At 38.6% G+C, this 26,531-nt stretch overlaps 1 long non-coding RNA gene across 1 annotated transcript; it reads left to right on the forward strand.

Annotated features, from left to right (window-relative positions):
* The first annotated feature begins 860 nt into the window (after positions 1-860).
* On the forward strand, positions 861-10,074 carry LOC121363350. Its single transcript, XR_005956687.1, has 4 exons — positions 861-961; positions 2,795-2,830; positions 4,905-4,952; positions 7,104-10,074. It is a non-coding gene; the product is annotated as an uncharacterized LOC121363350 (long non-coding RNA).
* The last annotated feature ends 16,457 nt before the right edge of the window (positions 10,075-26,531 follow it).

Below are 26,531 nucleotides of genomic sequence, written 5' to 3' on the forward strand. Positions count from 1 at the left end.
GAATTACTAATTACATTCCTGACAGTAGGCATTACAATTTATGATGTTGGCTTAATAATGTGATTCAGGTAGGATCATGATCAGCTGAACTGCATTAAGATATGGTTATTAAAATTATTAGAGAGATGACTCTGAGTTAAGGTGCAAACAAGGCCATGTGCTGAAGTCAATAGCACAGACTTTTATTTAGCAGTAAATGTGAAGGAGAGATAGAAAGAAATTGAGTGGGTGGGGGGAGAGGAGAAAGAGCATGACAAACACAGACAAACTAAGTAGAAAAAATATCGTCACTGCATGGTCCTGATGGCATCTCCTTGGTCCTCTTTTTCTAGTCTTCTTGATGATGAGGTTTCCAGTCTTGTCAAAGTTCTCTGAGTGGGGGAAGCCCACAAAACATAGAGTCCATTGCATTTATATTCGCTCAAGTTCAGGTGGGAGTGCCCAGTTACCTTGCCATCTAAGATGTTAGAGCTGCCTCTTAATGTCAGTGAAGCTGAGTCATTTATGTTCCACCAGTTATGTCAGGGATGAATACCTTCAGGCTCTGTGTGAAAGTCCTGGTTCTTCCCCACAGGGAAGTTTTCACACCTGAGCCATTATGTTAGAGAGGACTGGCATGATATAAAGTGTTATCCCAATTCACAAGACTTGCCTCTTACCAGCCTTGTTTAGCTGTGGCAGGTGGATTGTCTGAGTCATTAATCATTAACAGTCCACTCTGTCCACTCCAGTCTGTAACTGAAATATGAATATCCAAATGCTTAATTAATTATTACATTTAATACATTTCTTCATTTGGTTTTGGCATGTCATAAAAGATTGGGGGACAAAGTCAATTAATACCTTTTTTCCTGTGTTTCAGCTCTAAGTTCAGCAGTAAGATACAGTATGTCAACACGTTGGCAGAGCTTCGTGAGATGATTCCAATGGAATATGTGCATATACCAGACAGTATTGTCAAGTAAGTGATGTACAGTAGCATGTACTTGTCCTAATGGGAACTATTTCCACAAACTGATAATAGTGTTAAAGACTGTAAGAAAAACAGAAAGCACTTTCCTGATCTTCTTAAAAATGATTATGTGTTGTTCCTCAAACATTTCTGTGTCAAACTCAGTGGCAGGAGACCACAGTGTCATGGAAACACAAAACACATTAAATATTTACTTTACTTTAGGGGCGTGGGAAAATTGTTTGGCCTTTCCTGAGGTATCATCTATGCCATATTTTTTCATAACTTTTACTTCTATTTAAGTGGAAGTGTTTTAAAGTTTCAGTCTTGCAGGGCTTTTAGCAGAAATGCTAATTAAAAGATAGCCTATTCAATAGAAGACCAGTGAAATTCCGTAGGTTCACTGGTCCTTGCCTTGCCAATTCTTGTGGCTAAATTCACAACTGCTGAAAGATAGTTTCTTAGTTTTTGCTGCTTATGTGAAGAGGTTTTTTAAATGCAGGCATTTCCAAAGGAAAGTATCTGTTAAAAAATTGTAGGAAGTTGATTGGCATTGCTCACCTCAACTGAATTTTTTTCAGACCTGAAAACAACAAAAAGAAGTGGTATACCAAGAGTGAAAGCATGACTGAAAAAAAAACTCATGGTTTTCATGTAGTCGTTATTAAAATTATGTTCTGTTCAGGAATTTTTTTTTTTAGATTGTTTTCTGTAGCAAATGTCCCAGGTTTTGAATAGCCTGTTCTAGAAGGTAGTTTGCAAGTATGATTGTATTTTCATTATGACTGGTCAGTGACAGCTTTTGAAGTTGCCATAGGTCTCCTCAACCCAGGCAGGAATTTTCACTCCTGTTTCACAGTAGTTGTAAAGCAATTTCCTTTGTCAAGTTGGTGGTGTAATTCCATGGAGCAGGCAGGAAGCTCAGGTCTGGCAGTAGCAGTTGAGAAAACAGAAAAGAGAAAACAGTTGCAAAATCGGGGGTCATAGAGACTTTCACTCAGGTTCATTTGCTGCTGTAACTTCTTTAGAGGTGGAGTGGTAATAAGAATGTGGAGCAGAGGCTGTTTATCAACTGACAAACAGCTGTCCATAATGTTCTAACATCCCTAACAATTCTTTTGATTCCTGTAAACATTTTAGTTTCTTATGGTTCCCTTTGATAGAAATCTTACCGTTTCTATCTAACCTCAGAAAGTTTCCATCTGTTTCCTTGCTGTGTTTTACTGTTGCAATGTGGCAGTACACACATCTGTGTTGCAGACATTTTTTCTTCCCCATAAACTTAAAAATGTTCAAAAAGTCCATTCACCTCTCAGACCAAGGGTGAAATGATCACAGCAGTAGTACCAAATAAACTTTAGTACTTAAAGAGTTTTAGGGTAATGCCTGCTTCACGTCATCAGCAGCCAGATGAGAGATCATGATTTTGCTGAAAAAGACAGACCTGGAAAGATGACAATTGCACCCATTGGTGGCAGGCTTGTCAAGATGTTGTAATAAGAAGATTTAGTGGCTGTGTGCATTCAAGGCATCTGTGAGTGGCTATTCCCATACCGCAGGGAGAAGAGCAGTGTTCAGTTCATAGCTTCCCTTCTGCTGCAAACTCAGAGAGAAACAGAAAAATACAGCTCATCTTTTGGCTTCATAATTGCTTCATTGCCAAGAACAAACATACCACCTATGGGCAAGAAAAATCCCACCTTTAGAAAGTACATAGTGTTTTGCCAGAATTTGGGTTATGTGGTTTTCTTGGTAGTTTTTCAGTGAAGCGCTATAAAATATGATTGTTGTATATGAACTTGTACATCTTTTCTCTTCCTTCATCCACTCTTATCTTGTAAGGTATGATGAAGATAAGTGTATTAAGAGAAGACTGAGGTAAAACTTGCTTTCTAGCCCGTGCTGCTGCTCATAATAGAGTGAATCTGTGTGACAGCTTTTCACCTGCAGGCGACCTCAACAGCTGAATGGGAGAGGACTTGCAATGACATGGCATCTTACTTTCCCCTTCAAGCTGTTGAGATCAGCCTCCCTTGCAAATAAAACTCACTGAACTGTAAACGTCCTTGACTTGGCCCAGGCTGCAGCTAGTTTAACATTACCTGATAGAGCAACTGAGTGCTTTCAGCTCTGTCCACTGGGCATGCCTCAGACCCCTGCTGCTTCTCTGTCTCTGCCTCCAAGTCAGCTAAATAAGGACTTACAAATTTAAGGTGGGTTGAGCACAAGGATAAATGGTATCATACTGAACTGAAGAGCTTTAGAGTTAGCTCTAAATAATACTGGGTGCTTATTACAAAAGCATGTACTGTATTTGTTCTTTGCTCTGCTATTGCTCTGCTTCACTCTTATGCTCTGCTTGCTTCTCTTGTTTCTTTATATCAATAACTTTTACTCATGCAGACTGGATGAAGAGCTGAGGGAAGCATCAGAAACAGCTAAGTAAGATAGCTTTCAGCTGAATCCTGGCATTATATTGTTTCACAGGAATAGCTTGAATGCAGTAGTACATTGTGTTTGGTACAACAGGCAGCTTGTAGTTTCAATTACTGTGTAAGTTGCCCCATTTGAGAATTGACTTCCCCTCTCGCTGCTTTTGTACTGCTGGATCTCGGTAATAAATAATTATACCCTTACACTACAAAAAAACTTTTTGCTGTTTTTTGATGATTATTTCTATAGTCATGGGAATGACTGAAATCATGTACTCCATTAAAATGGATCATTAAACATTTTCTACTCTTCCCCTCTTATGTCGGATGATTCATACAGTTTTTAAGAGTTAGTTCTTTCTACAGTTTTTTTTTTTTTACAGTTCACTAAATCAGGGTTAGCTATCTCAGTTAAGGTAGGTATGTAAATTCTTTTGTCTTTCCAATATTAGCTGGATAGGCTGGGGAATTAATACTTGATAATAATTTTATATTGTCTGTGGTTACTTAACCATGGGCATGTGATGATCAAATACTTCAAAATTATAAGTCTGTGCTTTGACTTGAATATAATGTGGTAGTATGGTGTAGAGTACCAAAGAAATCCTTAAGAAGTGCACTGTCCATGACTCACTGAGCAGAGCTTTAGAAAGTGTACAGTGCATTTCCTCATGAGTATTTTACACAGAATTCCTGAGGAGGAGTCTGTGTCTGTTGGTCCTAGTATAACATTCTCCCTTGCAGTTTTTGTAATGAAAGATTTTGAGTTTTGAAGTTTCTTTCCAGTCACCTTCCTTTTGCTTATGCATTTCAGGATTTTCCACTTACAGCTTCTTCTTTGCTGTACTTTTTCTAAAAGTTCCTTCTTTTGCAGTACACATTTTCCTTCAGTTCTTCTGAGGTTAGTTTCTAAAACAAACACAGAGAAATACCTAAAACACTGGCCACTGCTTTTTGATTCTAGGAGTTAACACTGCCTCAGAAGCAATAAATTCACTTAAATAGTTATCTGATACCACCTGACTGTTTTGTTAAACTAAAAGGCCTAGCCACCCTTGAAATGCTACTTTTATCCCTTCTGTTCAAACATTTCCAAATGCATTGTGTATGCAACATTGTCACACAAACATATGCATATGACAATGAGAACTCTGTGGAAAAAAGCTGCTTTCTTGTTAATCCATTTAAAATAGTAGAGCAGCAGTGCAGCAAGTGAAAGGGGAATGAAATAGTCATATGAGGCATCAGTGGTTATTGTTACTGTTGGATGTATGAGATCACTGTAGTGCATTTCCCTTCCTCAACTTAAAGAAATAGCTTAAAAATTCGTTACTCAAACTAATGTGTGTTGTGGGCACTAAGATCCCTACATTCCTAGAAATAACAACATTTGTGTGTTTGTGCTGTCAAAGATACTCACTACAGTTAGTTATTACATCCCCAAATTTGTTGTTATATTTTAAAAGAGAAAGAAATCAACACAGAAAAAAATGTTTACTCATCTTTTTCCTTGTATCCAGAACTAGCTGCCTCTCAAATGATCCAGAAATGGCTTCAGTGGAGCAGGAGTAAGAATTTATGCCTAGTACTGTCATTACATTTTAACATTTCTTTACAACCATACCGCTAGGAACTGAGGCTGGGTAGACTCCTTAAAGCTTTTTTAAGACCTAAATACTTTTATGGTGATATTCAGGAACAATGTGGTACAAGCAGACAAAGCATTGAAGCTTTGTTATATTTATATTATATATACTTTATATATGCGTTATATACTGAAGGTGTGTTATATTTGTGTTGCACTGGGAATGTGTTTGAAGTGTCCTTAACCATTTCCAAGCAGAGAGACATATAATTGTTAGCCTGAGAATATTCTGATTAAATTATATTAAAAACAGATAGAAAAAGTGGAGCATGATCACAGTGAAGATGGTTCCATGCATTATCCTAAATTTTAAACTTGCTATTCTCATTCAAAGATTAAAAAGTCTTGTCTTTTGCTTTGATTTCTGGGCCATACTCTTTAACATGTGCCTTCTCATTGCTTTTCTGCTTCTCAGCTTCTTTCATAATTATTTTCCTGCTTAAATCTCAAGCATCTTTATCTTTATCAAAGATGGACTTGTTCCCTTGGAAATGGGAATGTGTCAGTCCTCTGGTGTGCCGTTGCTCTGTCTGATAGCATGACATGCAGATGGCAGACCCTGCAGTGCTGCTCTTCCTGTAGATCAGTGGGAGTGTTTGTAGGTGCAGTGTGTCACGGGAGTGCTGTCAGTTCCTTGCTGGAGCAGCGTGTCAGGAGAGCCAGCCCTGCAGCAGCGCAGTGTGTGTCCTGGCCAGTGTGCACAGGGCAGAGACATTGAGGCTCTCATGCTCTGCAGGAAATACTATATAGTAAACCTGAATCCTCAGCAAAAGATTCCAGCAATAACATGACTATTAAATAAACAGGCAAATAATTAGACATGTATGTAGCAAAAACTTGCATAAATAAATTGAAGCTTTGGTTTTCACTTTTTTTTTTTTTTAAAAATAGTGGTCTAGTGAGCTATCACTCTGTCATACCTTATACACAGGTTAGAAACATAAGCTAAATTCCTGATTCCTGAACTGACATTACACCTCATCTCTTTTTTATCTCAGACACTGTTTTATTCTATAATGAGTCAATATGAGAACTGTTTTTCAAAGTAAGAACAAAAGATGGCATAAGAACAAAAAATGACATGTTAAAAACTGTTTGTGTATGATTTTGACCTTTTGTGGCTTGAACAGCTTTCCTGTTTTTCTCAAACAATAAACTGGGCAGCAAAAAGCAGTATGAGAAGAGAATTTACATTTATGTTAAATAAATATAGTTAAGGCCAAATTAATGTTAATTCATGGCATTTATTTTCTCTGCATAAATATGAATCTGTCTTCAAAAGGGGCAGTAGTTTTCCTGTGATCATATCCCTTATTTCTTGTGTCAATTCTTCAGGAAATAGCATCCTATATAAATCCCTTCACTCTGAGAACAGCTGTTTTACACAGACTTTCTTTCTGTATACTTTCTGCTGAAATGCCTCTGGAGTCTGCCCAGCACTTAGTTTGCTTCTGTTGTCTCTTTCATTTTGTTCCAAAGGCTTTTTTCTATTGTCATGCTCCCTTGTGTTCTATTTTCAACTCCTTGCACTTCTTCCTGACTTTAAAAGAAATATTGGGAAATAATTCATAGTGGAAGAACCTCCTGTAACAGTTCATAAATATTGAGGAAACTTTAAATTATGTATACTTTAAGGAAGACTGTATCTAGAGACAACATTTATGAAGACAACTTCGTACTCTAAAGAATACTTTTGAAGTTTCTGATGACATGTGCTTTGCACTAAGTAGCAAATCTGTACGCTTAGGAACATTTTTAGGGATACCCATTCCTGCCACACTGTTGTATCATTCCACCAGTTGATCTTCCCCCACCTGATACACATGAGATTGGAGTTGCTGAAAAAGTAGTTGTTAATTTCAGTAAAACAGTAACAGAACTTACTAATATGTGTACTTTCATAGAGGTACGTAGGATGTAAGTTATTTCATACTACTGCATTTAAGTAAATGAGAGATAAGGCTGCTAAACACTTTGTGGGAGCTCAGGATTGGGGAAATAACTAGCTCTGTGTTTTCAGAGCACTCAGTGATTTTTTGTTGTTGTTCTTTGTCATTTTGTCTTTAATAAATAGCATCGACATGACCCTGAAGTAAGAAGCATCATTGCCAGGCATTTGAAGAAGAGGGTTCACATGGATTTTCATCACCCGGACAATCACAACCACGCCGTACAATAAGTGATCTGGTCAATTGTATTTGATTTATAGGTTTCCCCTGTCATTCCGCAGTCCAGGAAGACGAAAACGGCCAGTCCTATGGCCATGGAAACAGCAGAATTTTGGGTCCTGGTTATTTTTGTTGTTTTCAGAAACAGTTTTCATTAGGAAAGCCATATCATCTAGCACTGGTTTCTCTGTGTGTGCCATTTCTGTTTGAAAGGATACCATTTTACCAACAGTGTGCCTCATAAATAGGTCAATGAGGATGGGGATTTTTTAATTTTTGTCTTCAGCATATTAATGTTTATGCATAGCTGAACACGGTAGTTATTGTTACAATAAGTGTTAGTTTGCTTGTGTCACAGAGCAGCAGCAACTTTACTGTTTAAAAATAGCTTCAGAAATTATGCAGGACTTTCTTGAATTTGACACACCGTGTTAGATCAGGCTTTGGGCAGCCTGTCATAGTGAAGGGTGTCCCTGCTCAAGGTAAACAGGCTGGAACTAGATGATTCTTAAGGGCCCTTCTGACTCAAAGTATTCATACTTTTATGAATTTGTTTTTCTTGAGGTCTGAAAAGTCTTTCCATCTTCATTAAATGACTTTTTGTTTGATCAGAGAAAAGTGTGATATACAAAAAATAATAATTAGTCTCGTTAGACTTCCCAGGGGATGAATGAGTAACTGAAATTAATTTTAATTTAATAATTCAGTTTAGTATATTTATTTTAGGCATAATTTCCTAGAAGCAGCTAATCCTGTAAATTACTTTCATAAAATCCTTGGAGCATTAATTTATTGCTGCTTTCTAAGTCTATTTCTTCCAGAACATTTTTTTAAAGTTATGAATCTTCAAGTGACATCCTGTCTCCAGTTGTAAAGGCTGTTAATTCTCTGAATATGAATCAAATATTATTTCCTACTGGGAGCTGAAAGCTGGGAGTCATACTCATTTGTTAGGAGTATTTGTTAAAATCTTGCTCCAAGAGTTTCTATTAGACAAAAAAATAAATCTTATACTGGTATTTATTGTCTGTGTCACAGAACACACCAGTAAAAACATAAAAGGGAAAAACTCTAAGCATCTTTTGTTTGCTGGGGTCCTATTTATTTGCACAAAAGATACTACAGCAAGTCCTACTCCTTACTGGGAAATAGCTTCAGTTTCTCAGATCATGCTTTTACAGAAGTGTGCAAATAAATTACCTAGTGATTTCTGTTTGACTACTTTAAAAAGATGAGAGTCAAGAAAATGATAAATGTTTTCTCTTACCCTAATGAATACACATAGGCACTTTCCAAACCTGCTGACTCACCTGCCTTTTGGGAAGTCCTAATGGAAGTCTTATTATTACATAATCTCTGAAATATTATTCTTTTTTCACAAGTTTTTTCTATGCTTTAGTGTAGTGTCCGTGGATTTTTTACTTTGTAAAGAAATTCTTAGACATAACAATTCATGGTAAGTTGCACCTTATTAGTATGGTCTAATTCTAGTCCTGCTTTCAGTTCAGAACTAGTGATAAAAGAGAAAACAAGCAAAGTATTTCTTGGGACATAAAGTTTAAGCAGAAGCAATAGAGCATGAGCCTTCATGTTTTCAGCAGGATCTAAACTGCAAGTTCTATTCAGTCCTTCATTTAAAAGTTTGATGGGGTTTTTTGTGGTTTGCACATTTCCAACTCTGTCCATTTCTGTTTCTTGTATTTGCAAGGGAGTCTGCAAGCAGTGAAGCAAGTGTCATTGTGTGCATAGTTGTTCAGCTACTGCAATGAAGACTGACAAAGTTGTCAGAAAGGCAGAAGAGTGCTTTCTTATTGGCCAACAAAAAACCAAAATATGTGTCCTCTGCTCTGTGCTGGTATCTGTCTGACTTGCTAGTCTGCTGTATCACATCTGTCAGTTCCTGTAAATTTTCACAAAGGAAGGGCCTGATCCTGCTGACCATTGTTGCTGCTCTGTAACCTTGTCCTAAACTAGGGTCTGGTAGTCTCCACCTTTTCTCAAATATTTGAATCCTGGCTTGTGTCTTGCCTTATAAAAGTGCTGTCACTTAGTATATTGGGGATAATGTTTTATGTACAGATTAATATTTGTATTGACTTCCAGATGCTAATTAAGCTTCATTAAGATCTAAACTATTAAAAGCATTTAGGAGCATGAAGTTGCATCTTTTGTAGACCTGTAGTTGAAGCTTCTTAGGACAAGCCACATGACCTGTGTTATACAATAGATGAGAAAAGTTTCCACCAGAAGAGAAGTTCACCACAAAGCAGAGTTCAGCACAAATCTTCATTCACTCTTTGAGACCCTATATGGGGTATGAGAGGTTTGTGATTTTAATGGTGGACATCAGCTCAGAGTTGAATTTAATTCTACTTGCTTTGTGTGAAATTACTAAGCAGCAAAGTTACAGATTAATATTATTATTATGGGCAGAATAATGGTGGCAGCCTGAGATTAAATGAATGTGTTTAAGCCAAATGGCATGTTAACACAAAATGGGGCATTGATGAGATAATTAAAAAATGATTGCAGGATCAAAGTGTGGTTATCTTTGCTTATTAATATATTTTGAAAAGTTTTTTAATGTTATGATAAGGCAATTCTATGTTATACTAACAATAACATATCAATATTAATAAATCAGTAGTTTGTTGAAAGAGAAATATAGTACGTATAATTACACAGATACAAGCTTTTATATATGGATTTTTTCTACTGTGTATCAGAGTGCTCAGATGAAATATAAATTAGTAGTTGCAAATTTTTTTGTTAAAATACCTATGCTGACTTAAATTATAGATTAAGCAATACAAGAATATCTAATAGCATTGTATGGATATATATACCTATGAATCAGAAATAAAGAATTGCAACCCACCACTGGACATATTTCCTTTCAGCTCCAGATTGCAGGGGTTTTTATTCCCTTGGTGCATGGAAACACTTCATTGGTTTAGATCACTTCTTTTTATAGTTAGAAATATTTTGTTTTATTTTGCATTCCCTGTCTGTCCTTCCAAAACCTGAAACGGAGTCCATCTTGTGTCTCATGGTATTATTCCCCATCTCCACGTATTAAAATCCTGGCTTTGTTGATACTAGCAGTATTGTTCCTGAAAGGAAGCAGAAGGAACTCTTTAAATTTCTTTCTAATTTATGTCTGTACTATTATGTAAAATCAAATCCACAGACAGTCCATCTTATATGTCAGAAAGTCAAAAGCTACGGGGCAGAAGGAAGTTGACTGTGAAACCACCCTGAGCAGGTTAACAACCTGACTCACTTCAGTGAAGGAAGGGGTCAGAGCTGCTGGTGGACGTGGAGTCCTCTCACCTGCCTGGTGCATTGTGCCCACATGCCACTCCATATCTGTGTCAGATGGGCCAGTTTGTACTGCCACTAAGTAAACCTGGCTGATTTTTGCAGATAGCCTGATCGTTGTCCAGCAGGCACCAAATACAAGATTAAAGGGGTTGAGCTGTGGCTTCTTAATTGCCTCCCACCTGAAAGCAGCTCTGTGAGTGATCCTAGACCTTTTCGGAGTCAAAGAAGTTGGATTGAACAAACCTTCATACTTGTTGAAAATAGGTTTCTTGACTTCTGATAGGTTTGGAGATTTATCAGATGTTTACCACATTATCAGTTTAAGTGTAAGAAGTGATCCTCAATTTCCTACTAGTGTCACTAGTGGGAATAACTGACAGGCCAGATTGTGTTGGCTATGCAGCCAAATTTATTTATTTCTAGGAACAAGAGGGGTGTCCCTGTATTGCCTGGCACAAATGAAGCCAACTGAGCAAACATCAGGAAATCAGCAGTTTTAACTTCTCATTTGCTATCCCTTTCCTCCAGCAACCCCTCTGGCACCCTGTTCCTATTGCAGAATGCAGCTACCATGCAGACAGTTATCTCCTATGCTCAGAAGACCAGAGAATGGCACTGTGAAGTTAAAATATTAGCTGTTCCTGTTTGCACTGTCATGATTTACAGTTCTGTACTCTTTGCTTGACAAAAGGCCAACCACTACAAAATACAAATTGTCCTCCCAAAAAAATTACTTTGCAAAGGTACTGAAGTCTTTTCAAAAATTGTATGTTTGGTTCTTACACATATTTTTCCTAGAAACAGTCACCCATTTCAGAATGGTCACTTACTGCTCACACAGTGTGTATTCTGAAAGCAGTCTTAGTGATTCTGGTTTGTCCATTCAGCCCAAGCATTAGAATTGACTGGGCTGTGCTCTCCCCACTAAATTTGAGAATCTGAAAGGAACTGCAGCCTAAGCTTGCCATTATTTTTTTTTTTTTATTCCTTGTTGTTTTCCTGCATTTGAGATAACCCTCTTAAATGCAGCTTTGTGGAAATAGGGCAGAACCTCTCTCAAGACTTCTGGTAGATGGTGCAGACTGCTGTAGGTTTTTTGATGTATCTGTGCCAGTTGATCCTGCAGCAATTATTATTTTTAAAGAAAAACACACATGACTGATTTTTCAAGTACACTTGCCATCTCCTTTTGAAAAATCCAGTGTCTTGGTCTTTTATATAAAACAGGAATCAAAGGCAAAATTGCTTTTTTTTCTTTTTAATGAAATGAATACTGTAATTATTAGAAAAAAAATCAGTTTTGTTTGTTAGTATGTGCATATATGTTAGCATTGTTAGCAGGGTCTTTGTTGGCTTGAAAGGGTGAAGGTTTTGGTCTTGAGACCAGAATTATGTTAGGTGTGAAAATGCACTTTACCATGTTACCACTACAGTACATCATATTTGGATTGTAAAGGCAGAAGAAATGTCATTTCAAGCCAATATAATATATTATGAATAAATAGTTTGAATGCAGCACAGCAGTTTCTGAATGATTCTTAAATACTTTGAGGGTAATACCAATAGACCCATGTGCCTGTCCTAACGCTACAGTAGTGACCTATGAGCAGTCTTAGGAGTAAATACTGACTCCAAAGAATAAAGTTTCTGTCGTATTTGAGTTGACCAGCTGTGACCTCTGTTGGGGGCTGCTGCAGAAAAAAAAAAGGTGCAGTGTTTCTCACACTGTATCTGCTCAATCAGAAAAACTGATAGACTAAGCATTTCAAGCCACACCATTCAAAGGAATTAAATTTGTTCCTTTATTTCACTTCTCAGTATTGTCTCTTTAGATGTTTATAAGTCCAAACTCACTGCTAAAATATAGGCAGTTAAAAGAAAATTCAAACTTGCCATGTCAAAACTTTATCTTCTTATCTCTATTATGTATTTCAGTCGGCAGCAAGCAAAGCAGCCTTTAGCAATGGTAGGAAAATAATCCACAGGGTACTTCCCGTGCTGCTCCCTGAGGCCTGGTATGTAAAGCAGACTCTATCCATGAGGGAGTGACTGAGAAAATGAAGTGCTGGCTTTCTAGCACAGACCTGTGTTAAGCCATCAAAACCATAAAACTTATCTCTGTCTTCATCCCTTTGAAGTATGAGTAACGTTGTCTTAAACAGTCAGCCGAAAGAACACACAGAATATTAATGTGAAATTTGGCCTTTATTATGTAAAATGTAAGACTAAGGAACACAGCTAAAATTATCAGTCAGAGAAAGGAAAACTAGGGGAAGGAAGGACAGGTCAGGGAAATGACTGGGGGAGGGTAGGGTTACAGGCATCTTTCTGCTTGAGGCTCCAGTCTCCTTCCAAATTCTGATTCTCCTTAGGGAGAGCTTCTGAAGCACAGCAGGCCTGTTTGCGTGGAGCCATTGCTTAAAACAAGCACAAGTGAGCTCTGTTCCTAATGTTATTTTCCCCCAAATTTAAAGAAATTATGGAATACCTGGAGATAAGTGGCTTAATCTGGTGTTCACTCAGTTTAGAATAAAACCCACTCAGCCAGTGTGGAGACAGCACAGGGGAGCAAGCTGAAGAAATGGGAATGTTGCACAAATTTAGAAAATGAAATTTTACACATTTCTTACTGACTTGCACAGAATAAGCATGAGTCAAAAGACGTCATAAGTGTGAATTAGGAAACAAATTAAATATAGAAAGGAAAGAGCAAGATGCAGTAGGGAGGCATATGGAACATGGTGTTTCATAGTGGAAAATAGCTGCAGGAGAGAAATGACAGAATAGAAGATGAAGTATGCCAAAGAGGAAAAATGGAGACCAGAAATGCAATGTAAAATAACTTTAAAAAAGAAAGCTTATCGCCTCAGGGGAGAATTCTTGTATGTCTTGACAGATCAATAGCAGTGCTCAGACAAGAAGCTGCCATCTCCTGAAGGTGTCACAGTGGTATATGATGGCATAGATTTATAGAGCAATAAAAACCTCAAGTTATCTGCTGGCTCACTTCCTACTGCATCACCACTGGAACAGGAAAGAAAATAAGTATGGTGAAATAAGTGATTTGAACACTGCAGATTTTGGGATCAAGCAGCAAAATTAGTGAGACCTTGCTGATCCACTAAAGTTGGTCTGGTACTCTTTAAGTAGAAGAGTTGGCTGTGTTGGGGTTCCGTGACTGATGACGATCATACTTACTGAACAGATTAACCCAGAACACGGTCCACCAATAAGGTTACACTATCCAGGTGGTCACTGTACTCCCAGTAGGAAAGATTCATAAGTACTGGCTGCTGCTGTTTTCTGTGGAATCAATTTTCTTTGAAAAAATTTCCTTTAAAATAGAATTTTGTTTAGTTTTCAGTAATTGGAGATCGGGAATCTCTATTCTGTCCGGTAGGCTGTGACACACAGTAACGGTGAGAAGTGTCTCTCGTTGACAGCTCTCATTAGATGGAGAGAAAAACCATGAACACACCCCTTCCTTCTTTTTCTCCCCAGCTCTGTATGCTGAACATGTTGGCTTATGGTCAGGTTGTGACATCCCTTTGATCAGTTTGGTTCAGCAGTTCTGACTGAGACCCCTCCTCACTCCTGGAGCACTCCCAGCTGCTGGTGGTGGGGGTGGAGGGTCAGAAAGTGGCTTGACTCTGTGTAAGCCTGTTTAGCATTGATTAAAAAAAATTACTGAGAGGTTGGTGAGGCACTGGAACAGATTGCCCAGAGAAGTTGTGGATGCCCCACCTCTGGTTAAGGCCAGATTGGATGGGGGTGTGAGCACCCTGGTCTAGTGGAAGCTGTGCCTGTCCATGGCAGGTGGCTTGGAACTAGATGATCTTTAAATTCCCTTCCAACTCAGACCATTCTATGGTTCTTTGCTTTGTTTGCTATCAACATCATTTTGGCCACAAAACAGAACCATACAAACTACTATGAAGAAAATGAACTTTTATCCCAGTCAAAACTAATAACACCGTCTCAAAACCAATAACACCAGCTCAAAACCAAGCTGCTGTTAATAAACATAATTTTGGCCTGCTAAATCTGAATTCAGGCATCTTAAAATGTTGTGCCTTAAACAGAGCAGTGATCAGCAAGACACCGGTCTAGATGCTGTTGGTGTTCTGACATTTTCAGTTCATGGGAGGCTTGTCAGTCGGGTTCAGTACCTGCTGTGGATCCCTTTCCCAATTGCCAGAGTATGAAGGGAGTAAAAATGCATAAGGCTAGTGATGTGAACCCAAAGAAACCATGTTGTCACCAATTTTGTTAACTTACTTGCCCGATCTAGCAGGTCCTAGGGGGCGAGTGGTGTTGGGGGTGGTGGGGGGAAAAGCGCTCTGTTGTGCCAAATCAGACAGGGATAAAGTGAGGTAAAGGGGTAAAGTCCCCTCAGAATTACCCATCTGAGACTGCCTAGACACCCTTCTCATTTTCAACTGTGATTTCAGCTCCTGCACTTTTTGCAAAGCTGGTTCTCTGTCTTCCTCTCATGTAAGCAGGAACAGCCTAGGAAAAAGGTGGGCTTTTTTTGTGAATGCTGAATAGAACCCAGAATAGACAGTCTTTTCATCCCTAATAGCTTACTCTGGATTTTTTCCTCTCTGGTTTGCTTAGCCTGGTAAGTTGTTGTTATTATTATCATCATTATAATTATTACTACTACTACTACTACTGCTACTACTACTACTACTACTAATAATAATATACTACTAAAAATACTACTACTAATACTAATAATAATAATAATAATCCATATTAGGTGTTTTTACTTGCCTGTTGCCATTCACCAGCACTTCTTCCATTTATAATCTTCCTAACTTTATGCCAATTTCAAATAAATAATTACTATTGATGAATGGCTTAGTTTTTCCATGTTTCTGATTCAAACAGCACTTTTTAAAAGTACTTTCTCTTGAAGTAGGAATGTGGTGCAGTGGGAATCTTGAGGAAGGACAAGAAGGTTTCTCAGAATCCTTAGTGATCTGAAGCTCAGAGATTGTGAAACAGAGTGGTGACAGCTCACCTAGGTAGACAGGTGTGATATGATGTGTTACAGTAGACGCCTATTAATAGATATATATGCATATGTATAGCTGCATAAATTTATGAACAGAGACAGAGTTGAGAAAGATTATATTGCATTCACGCTTTTATGTTGCTTTCAAGCTTTGAAAGATCTACATCTGTTGCTCTACTGCAATGGTAGAGCAATGGTCTAATGGTGTGCTGCATGTCAGGTTAGATGTCCCAGGAACACAGCCATTTTTATGCCCAAGAGAATAAATCTATGAATTTCTTCAGGTGTACTGCAAAAATGCATAGTGGTTCTTTAGTTTTAACTTTATTTCAGTGATAATTCACCACCTGGTAACGCAACATCTCAGTGCTATTTGCTTTGGTTTTTTTTTTTATTCTTAGTGTGAATTGTAGAAAGATTTTGTAAATTCATGGGGAGGAAAAAGCTTTGGAGGGTCTGCCTGTTTTGGTTTCTTTTCACTTCCGTACATCCAGATCTGAAGTCCATGAGGTGCCCATATGGTTCTAGCACCTCCTCTTTTCCCATGGGAGGAGAAGCATGGAGGCCACGTAGCTTCTGCAAGTGCTCAGAGCTCGCCCCGTGGTAGGTGTCCTCCTCTCATGGAGGCCATGAGGAACCTACTCCATATACTGGTACCTGGTTTAACCAGGTTGATTTGTCATTCCACTAATCCTCGTGGTGTGCATGGAGGAGCAGATGTGTGACAGCCTTTCAGAGTTATTGGTGAAGACTAATAGAGATGTGCAAGAGCTACACACCTAAGCAGCACAGAATCTGAAGAATACGAAAGCTAAAACTTAAGGCATAATTTGTGAGAGAAAATCTTGTGTTGTGCTGCTTTCACCTAGGATTTTGTTTTTGTGAATTACTGAGCTTGCTGGGTACCTGGACATTCTGTCTTCATTAAAGAAACACAAATAAGGAAGTCAACACAAGTATCCCTAACAACACCTGATAGAAAAGAAAGAGGAGAAGAGAGCAAACAAATCTAATTCCTTCATAAAAAAAAGGGGCAAATCTAAAAACATTTTAATGTATTTAGAAAACTCCAGATTATTTCCACATCAGTATTGATATGAATATTGACATGAATAACTTGGAAATTCTGTGGGTCTCCAGTGGTTTTTTTTTTATATTTAGTAAGCTCTATCCAGGAACTTGAACAAACTTTGACTGCGCATCATTTTTACAGGGTTTTACAGGGTGCCTGTTCAATGCCTCTGCTTGGGGAGCACAAGTTTTCTGTGTGCACAGTCACCAGCAGACAGATTCATCAGAGAGACATTTCTGTCAGCTGTTCCAAGATCACTCAAGAGTTAGAAACTGGGTGCAGATGGGAAATCAAAAATAAAAATTAGTAATTTGGGGATCCAGGTTGAGAAGCTGAGATTTTTCTGAGTATATTAACAAGAAAAGTGAAAACCTGACCGTGTCTGTTTTTTGGTAGCTTCTTCCTGTAAAGCCAGATCACGATTTAAAAGTAAATACATGTATAAAGGAGTGTTTTTTCCCCTGTTCCTAAGAATTCTCCCTCAAGACCATGCAGTGGCTCAGAAAGACAGAAGCCTAATTTACTCAGCTCACAGCTTATGGCAGCAAATGCCTTTCCCTCACTATTGGTTCACGTACACCAGGCTTGGGCAATTCCTGCTTCCCAAGAGAGCCTGCAGAGAGGCTGTTGTTTAGAGTGAGCATTTTATCTGAGCAGCTCTTTACCAGCTGCCAGGTTCACTCCTGCCTGTGGCCGTACACTGTCCTGCTGCTGCTGTCCCACAGCACTCCCTTCCCCCTCGAGCTCTCTGGCCTTCTGGATCAGCTTCTTCCTGTTCTTGCATTTCTGAGACTGTGTGCAATAGGTTGTAACTATTTGCATAAGCAAAATAACAGCCTAGGGCCAGTACACTTACACACCTACATTCTCTGGCTGTTCTATTAACAATGCAATAGTCTATCCTAACTGCAGTGAAACATGGGAAAGACTGTTCTACCTATTACTGCAATGCTCCTTAAGGAGAAAACTGCTACTCGATAGAAACTAGTTTTGAACTGGTCTGGATTATACAAATAGTCTGCTACCTAGTAAAAATACTATTGCAAGACTTCTGTATGAGGCTTTCTTATACACCTTCATTTGAGACATTACCCAGTATCTATAAAATGGGATTTAGCTCAGGAAATAGTTTTTATAAAAGTAACCGAACTCCTGTAAGTTTGAAGTTTTGCTGAACTATATTTCTGCCTGGGACAAGCAGGTCATTATGAGGTGGGGAAATTGCAATAAGTAACAAATATGTGGTAGCTGCTGGCAACAGTGTTGAATTCAAGCTGTTTGGCTCAATTTCTACAGGTATACAAATCCCCCAGGAAAAGTCTGGTTGCAGGTTTTTCTGCCCTTCCCCAGTGAGACTTTTTCAGTTTCAGAAGTCTCACATCTCGATACTGGCTACATAGTTTTCCAGTTATTCTGTGCATTACCTTCACTTTTACTTCCTTACCCTTTCTATTAAATGTCCTTTTAATGTTTATTTTTTTACTTCTGTTCTGGGGAGAGGAACGTTTGTGGAAGTAGATCCCCAAACCCACTGGCAGTATTCAGCCTGCGAAGGCCTCAGTGTTTGATAAGCATTAGGTGTATTATTCTTAAAATATCTTTGTGTGATAAGTAGATGTGTAGCTATTCTAGTGGCATAACAAATGGGATAGCACAGCTTTAGACAAAACATTAAAAATGTGACTCTGTGAAAATCTTACAGGATTTCCCCTTGCCTTGGTCTCAGACTCAGGAGGATGGATTCCTCTTTTCCTTAAGGTAGCATTTTAACAATGTGGGAGACAAAGTTCAGGAAGGAATAAGGAAAGAAATAAGGAATAAGAAAAGCTTGTAATTTTTGTCAGCAGAATGCTTTACTGTATTTATAAGCTGCTGTACCTGCCTTTGATGATCACCAGCATACCACCATGTTCCATTGCTTACACTTCCAATGAGCAAAGGTGAATTAGGTAACACTGTGCTTAGCACCAGATTAAATGTAGTCTGGACAAAAAAACCCACAGTGTATTTCAAAGTACCTACTAATCTGAAGACTCTGACATTTTTTAAGAAGAGATTGCTTAACTGGAACAGTGAACTCAGACTCCTTTAGCTCAAAGGTGAATCATATTGTTATTTTTATGTGTTCATCTAGTCCTACTGCAGTCCCCAAACAATTTAGTCATTCTTTTTATTAATAATCCTCTATTTCAAAGACAGAAGGAGCCATCTATTATTACTGTTAGTAGAAAAGCTAGCATGCCCTAAAGTTTTTTGCTAGCATTTCTACTACTGGTAGGTGGGGAGTACCTGATAAGTAGTACAAGTTAGTATGTGTATACTCATCTTGACAAAAACTTTTCAGAATGAGTCAATGCAGCTGTGTGCAGCTGAAAACAACCTTCTAACCTCTCCCATTTCCTAAAATGTGAACACTTATATTGGTGACCAGAAGCTCTTTCTATGAATGCTAGGATGAAGCTTAGCTTCATGTAGTAAGTTTACTACATCTGGAGTTCTGCTTCTTTCTTTTTTTGTGACTTTGACCAAATAACAAACTTAATTTAATTTGTAGCCACACTGGTCATAACTTCAATAGTGATGGAGTGGTCAGCTAACGTCTTTTGAAGGTTAAATGTCTCTGCATGGATTTTAGTTTATAATTTTTTAAAAGTTGCATGTACTTTTGTTCTTGGCTGTAAATGGGGCAACATCAGTAGTGTGAAAACAAAATTACATAATCCAGTCTGGGGTTTCTCGACATTCATAGATGATTTCTTTTCTAAGTACTAACCAGTTAAGATGGGAAATGTAGAGAAGATGCTACATGTTGGCAGAGTACTGATGTCCTTGCATTGTGATGTACTATAAATTTGTTTTTAACAGTCAGCTATATTTTAAAAAGTGAGTGCATTGTCTTGGAGGTTGTGGCAGGAGGGTGATCCCACTGACTGCTGCTGCTCACTAGCACAAAGGCAACCTCAGCTGGCTTACTTATCTCAGTACCTGCCTCCAGTGCATACATTTTTTCCACACGTTAATTGGCTTCTCTTCAGAGACTTCCTGTCTTCTGTTTGCTGTTCTGTTCATCAAATGTGGAAAGTAGTTCTTCAAGCTGGCAGATACAATTACCTTTTAAATCCTTTTTCATTCATTTGGTGCTCTCACCAAATCAATATACAGTATTAATCACACACTAGCTAAAGCTTTTACTTCAGAACAGTAGTAGCTACTACTAAATGAGAGAGTTCAGTTCTGTTGAGAGTGCCTGATACTAATTTGGCTGGGTATCAGTTTCACCCACTGCAGTCTCAAGCTGAGAATAAAAGCCTCTTTCACTCAGATGGTCTTATTTATTAGCCTCTTAAAAGTTTCCATGGGCATGTGCTCAGGACTTTTCAACAGAACTGTTATTTTTCTCCAGTTTTACTCTTGTTCACATTCATTTAGACAGGAGGAAAGTCTGTGTCATTTTAGTCAGGCCTGTATAATTGCTTTGCTTTGAATCCTCATTTCCAGATTGAAGTGAACAGAAGTGACTTTAGGATCATGTCATAGTTAGTTGAGACGCCCTTTACATCAGTGAATTCCCTTTGGATGGATGAAGTGAGCTGTCTGGGCTAGAGTCTCTGACTTGGGAGAGCCAAGCTATTTACAAATGTTAAACATATTTAAAAGGAGAGTTGCAAAAACTGATCTATTCCATGTAAACAGACAAAACATAATGGGAATTTACTCAATGTGATAAGCATTTCCTGAGGATTGCCCATGCTAATTCAGGCAGCTTGCTTTAAAGTCAGTGGGGATCCTGGGGATTTGACATGGAGAACTTGTATTCCAAAACCAAAACCAGAGCAGAAAGTTGGGTAAGTGTTATTTCTTGCTTCCAAACAGTACTGGCTATTAGACTGGCTCTCCTGTTTCCTTGAAGGGTTCACAATCACAGCATATGGCAGGTGTTTGTGATGCTGTGCCCTGGACAGCCTAGCACAACAGGGCACTGTGTGTAAGTACAGACGGATGGGATGCCAAAATGATTAAAAAGGATACAATTGCTACCCATCTTTGCCATGACTAATCCCTTACAGGGGAAATAGTGCATAATAAATACGTATTTTTCCTCCAGACAGTTATAGTTCATTGAGAGTAGACCTGACAAAATAATGGGCAACCTATGGCTTAAACATTGAATCTAGGTATCCAGGAAAGCTTCTGCAGAAACACAGGTCAATTTTTTTAAAAATCTAGGAAAGGAAAAGTTTCACATTTAGGCACAAAAACTTCAGAAAGCCCAATGTGTCAGTGAGAAAATGAGAACTGGGACGGTTCATGACACATTCCCATTCTTGAAAGGCACCATGACTGCCTCTTGTTTACTAAAGTTGTGACAGAAATAGTTACCATTTGCTATAAACAAGTGTATTTAAAACCACTACTGTACTGTAGTATGTTGTGCACAAATAATTTTAAAGCCCATTTGCAGCTTGCTGGATTCTATTTAATTAAATAGCATTTTATTTTACATTTAGGTTCAGTTTCATTCCTCTCTGGACACCTCTGCTGCTGCTCCAGTCTTCAGCTCTGCAGTTGTCCATAATTTCCTTCTTGTTGCTGGCATCACCAGTGCTACTGCCCTCATCTGGTGTTGTGTTGCTGCCCCTCCTGAGAATGGAGTGGGAAGAGATGTGGCAATGGCAGCAGCTGTGGAGGCAGTGGCAGCAGAAATGCTGGGATGAGCCTCAGAGCAAGCAGGTTTGTGCCATGGCCCTGCAGCTTTCTGGACAGCTGGAGAGCCTTAGATAATCAGGGGTCATTTCACAGATCACAGAATCCTTTCACTTGGAAACGACTTCCAAGATTATCACCAGTTTGAAGGTTTTGTGGCTGAAGTGCTACTACTGATTGAACATTTGGCGTGGGAGTTGTTTTCGTTTTTGTGTACAGAAAGGAACTAGCTTGTAATGAGGACAATAAAGTGACTTACAGTGGCTTAACATTTAACACCTGGCTAAATCTAAATATTCTATTGTTTTTCTGCAGTCAGCATGTTTAGCAGCATTCAGAAACGCTGACTGAAGCCAGTGAAGTTTCTAAAGAGTGAAATGATCTATTACAGACGGCTAGCACTGAGATTGATTTTATAACTAAAATAAATTCATTGTTCATAGAAATACATATCTGAAAAAAATTATCCTAGAAAGACAGAGTGCTCTGTAAAAATTAGATCAATGAAATATTTAAGAAGGTATACACATTTCTGTGTAAGCATTTGTAAGTATTTCCCAACAGCCTAAAAAGTGAAATATAAATGTTGGTTAATAAATGTAAAAAGCTACTACATCCCTTTTAAAGCTAAAAGGATGTTAAACAAAATAGAGTGACCCTTCCGGCACTTGTGGAACATCTGTGGATCTGGAATTTCCTGATAGCTCTTGGTTTGTAACTTATGAAACAGGTTTTCTTTCTTTTTCATAACCCTATATGTCATGAAAATTAGTCTAAACTTTAAAAATTTTTTAATATAATTTTTTTTTCTGACCTCTACTCTCCTATGAGCCTTAAACAAACATCCCTTATGGTTTGTGGACTGAACTAATAACCAAATGTTCAGCCAAGAAAAACAATTTTTTCTCATCTTTCATTAACAAGGTTAAATGCAGGACAGGTCCTTTTCTGCATATGGGGAAATCAGCACTGTAGTTGTACATCAGGAAGTACAACAGGAAGTACTGCTGCAGAGGTAGGTTTTATTTACGATGAAACCACAATGAAAACCACAACGAAAAGAAAATAGCATGGGATTGATATCAGTAGAGACAGATCTGGGATAAATCTTTTAAAGTGCTATATAAAGTCAGATGCTGCATGGAAAACTTGATGGGAAGTGAACAACATTTTGCAATACAAAGCTCTTTTGATCACTGCTTTATCAAGACCTTTTTCATATGATAAAAAAATTGTCCTGATCTACTGATGATGATATTCCTGATGCAAAGTCATGGAAAAACTAAAAACAAAGCCAGAATTATTTACCTCAGATTTGGCTCAGTTCACAAATGTCCACATATAGAATCACAGAATGGTTTGGGTTATAAGGGACCTTAAATACCATCTACTTCCTACCCACAGGGACACTAGACCAGGTTGCTCAGTGTATCTAACCTGGCCTTGAACACTTTCAGGGGTGGCATCCACAACTTCTCAGGGTGACTTGTTCCTGTGCCTCATCACCCTCATAGTGATGAATTTTTTCCGAGTACCTGAACTGTATCGGCTCTCTTTCAGTTTAAAGCCATTACTTCTTACCCTACCAGTACATGACCTTTTTTCATGGTTGCCCTTGAATTTTTTTTTAATGTACTTAATTCTTTAATATTAATACTTATTTTCTGCCATGTTAAGTTCTGTCTTCTCTTGGGTCTTTTTTTTTGTCTTTTGCTGTGTGAGTAATTGTCATGGTTTAACCCCAGTCAACAGCCAAGCTCCACACAGCCAGTCGCTCATTCCCCCACCAGCAGGACTGGGGAGAGAATCAAAAGAGTAAAAGCTAGAGAACTCGTGTTGAGATAAAAACAGTTTAACAGGGAAAGCAAAAGTCACACAGACAGGTAAAGCAAAATAATTCATTCAGCCCTACCCATGGGCAGACAAGTATTCAGCCATCCCTGGGAGAGTAGGGCCCCATCACATGTGACTTGGGAGGACAAATGCCATCAGTCCCAATATACCCCTGTTCCACCTTCCCTCCCCCACTTTATATCCTGAACATGATATATCATCTGAAATATCCCTTTGGTCAGTTTGGGTTGCCTGTCCTGGCTGTGTCCCCTCCCAGCCTGCCAGGCACCCCCAGCTTCCTCACCAGCAGGGAGCACAAAAAGCAGAAAAGGCCTTGGCTGTGGGTAAGCCCTGCTCAGCAATGACAGTAACATCTCTGTATTATCAACCCCATATTCAGCACAAATCAAAAACACAGCCCCATATCAGCCGCTGGAAAGAAAATTAACTCTACCCCAACCAAAACCAGCACAGTAATTCTTTCAGTTTATGAATGGAACAAAGCCTGATGAATACGAAGTACTGCTACCCAGATGGAGTTAGTCAAGTTATTGATCTTATTCCCTGTAGAAAACATCTGCAGGTATCTTTCTTTACCCTGGATTTATAAATAGGATTGGGATTATTTTATATACTTGCAAAGGAAACAGGATGAATCCTTATTCTGTTCAGCCTGTTGCTGTGAGTGTTAGAGTGCTAGAGTGCAAGTAGTTGAGCCTAGAAGGTCTTTGAAGAAGTCATCAGTCATCATAACAAATTACAAGTGGGTAATATACATGACACAAATTACAGGCATCAAACTTCCCAAAGATATTGCAACTGCTGACAGGACTTCCCATCATTTATTACCAGATGGGGAGAGAAAGGGAGCTGGAAATAAGCAAATGTTCAACTATGTGAAGAATGAAATTAAGCTACATAGTGTTCTCTGAGGCTGCTAGTATGTAAAGAACAAGGAAGATGCAAAGCTTAAGACCAGTTAAAGCAAATGGAGTTAAAATTACCCATAGCATCTAGGCTAGCATAAAGTCCTCTTGTGCACCATGTTACAGCCAAGTAATGTGACTTTTGAAGCCAAAAATACATTACAGGTGTCCTCAGCAGTCCAGATGAGGTGACAGATGAGATGGTGTCCGAGACCAGTTTGTTCCAGACGGCTTGTTCCTGTGTCCAGGACAAGGCAAATAAACAGATGACTGAAGAAATGTGAAAGGAAAACATGTTTGAACTAGAAGATACTGATTCAAAGTAAGATAGGTGCAAAGGGCTTGGCATGTTTGTGGGTTTGGGATTGTATTTCCTCTGAGGACTGTCAGTTTAACCTTGAATTAGAGCCACTAAATATTGCACATAGGTAGAGCAAGGTTCAGACAGCTTGTTGTTGGATGATCGCTTAAGTGCCATCTGTTTGTTTCTACAACCTGACCTACCCACTACTCAGTTGCTACCCAAAACTACCTGATTTTGAGCTGCTTAATACTTATCTGTTGCTTGAGTGAGGATCCAGATACAGGTGAGACAAGTAAATCCCTATAGATGGGGCTGAAGGAGATTTTCTTTTGCATCACAGCTTGGTTTCCTTAATATGTAAGCTAGAATGTCTGCTCTGTGAACACATATTCACCTACAAATGTCCTTTTCAGGATCTGAGCATTCAAATTCATATGTCCTCTTCCCTGGAAAGTGTGTGGGGGAAACTGAGGCACACAGTACTCTTCTGTCAGTCTTGTATGTGAAATCAAATGTTGCATGTGAAATAAAAAACAGTGCAGTGGGCATTTGAAACATTATGCATTGTACAGTGCAATGAAACCTCTCTTTGTTGTCAGGGCATTGTGCCTGTTCTTTAATTTCTGTATGTGTTTGCACAGGTATGTGTCTAACTAAACGTATGGATTGCTATGCAGGTCTACACTGAATGAAGGCATAAGACTACATTAATTTTTTTAAGTTTGTGATGAAAATAATGTACTATTCTATTTTAAAATGCCTAATTTTTAAGTTTTATAAAAGTCTGATATTGCAAAAAATGCACATGTCCACATGTGATGCTACATGATGCTGGAAGAATTAGGATAAAGATAAAATGCAGGAACTTGAGAAAATTTTAGTGGTGAAAGAATAGTGAGACGAGGGCAGCTGGTTGCTGTTAGCTAAAAGGCTCCTGTTTGAAAATCTTCTGGTAAATAAGACAGATCTTATTTGGCTCTGTTGAAGTTAGTCTGTCACCCTCTCTGTTCAGTGGGTTTTAATATTTCTTTACTTGTGGTTGCAAGAATAGACAACTGTGCAATCCTTGTGGCAATGCTACTGCTAATGATTAGCAGCCTAGCAGAGAAAAGATAACACTGTCATATACAAATTAAAATATGTTTGGTTGTTTGGCTTGCCACAAGTAGATGGCTGTAACCCACTTCTACTCTCATCCTTTTCCATTTCTGTTGAACAAAAAGTATTTTAACATTTAAACTAATTGTTAAGATACCTAGAACTCTCTGATTTTTAAATCTAACAAGGTATGTGTATTTTTGAGTGGAGATAGCTGAAATCTTAACTGTCAAATCCATCTTAACTGTCACACCAAGAGCAACTCAGCATCAATGCAGAAAAAATACAAAGCACATCGTTCCCCAGCCTGCGGCACTCCTGCCTCATTCGAGTTGCAGGATGTCCCCTGTTCACTCTCCCATCTGGCTGCCCCCTGGGACAAGGTTACTGTGTGTTTCTCCAGCGCTCACTGTGCCTGACTGGCCACCATCAAACTTGTGTGCAGCCCCAGGAGACCACTGCGCTGGGAAGCAGCTGCCGCACCCAAAGTTAGAGCTCGGCTAAATCTGCAGAGCTGGCAGTAGCAGGAAGGCTTGGGCAGTGCTGCAGTCTCCATGACTCTCCCTCAGTCCTGCTTTTCTGTGACAGTGCATTTCCATGCCTATATGCAATAGGAAGGAATTTTGAGATCTCTTGCATTGATTCAAGTCTTTGCTGGGACTGGTTTTGTACTCTTGTACATTAACTTGTACATTAACTTTGCACGTTGTAATCTTGTACATTAACCTTGGAGTGACCTTGAAATCACCCCTGCGCTGAGGTTACAGAGGATAAATTTTTTTTATTGCAGTATAAGCATAATAAGCATAATGTAGTTTGATCTCCATTTACTGCATGTGAAGTATCTGGAATCTATTCTAATACTAGTTATAGTGACTGTATGTCTCATGAAAAAAGGCCAGATTACAGTATCTCATAAATTGCTGTAGTAAACAGGGCATGTTCTCCCAAATGAAGAAAAGCATTCTTAGCTGTCTGGTTGTAGTAAATCCAAAAATTCAATTTATTTTACTTTTAGGCCCAAAGAGCAGACCAGGTGAGTGCTATGTAACT

This window comes from Pyrgilauda ruficollis, unplaced genomic scaffold (genome assembly GCF_017590135.1).
Source record: "Pyrgilauda ruficollis isolate IOZ18807 unplaced genomic scaffold, ASM1759013v1 scaffold71, whole genome shotgun sequence".
In the NCBI taxonomy this organism is placed as follows: Eukaryota; Metazoa; Chordata; class Aves; order Passeriformes; family Passeridae; genus Pyrgilauda; species Pyrgilauda ruficollis.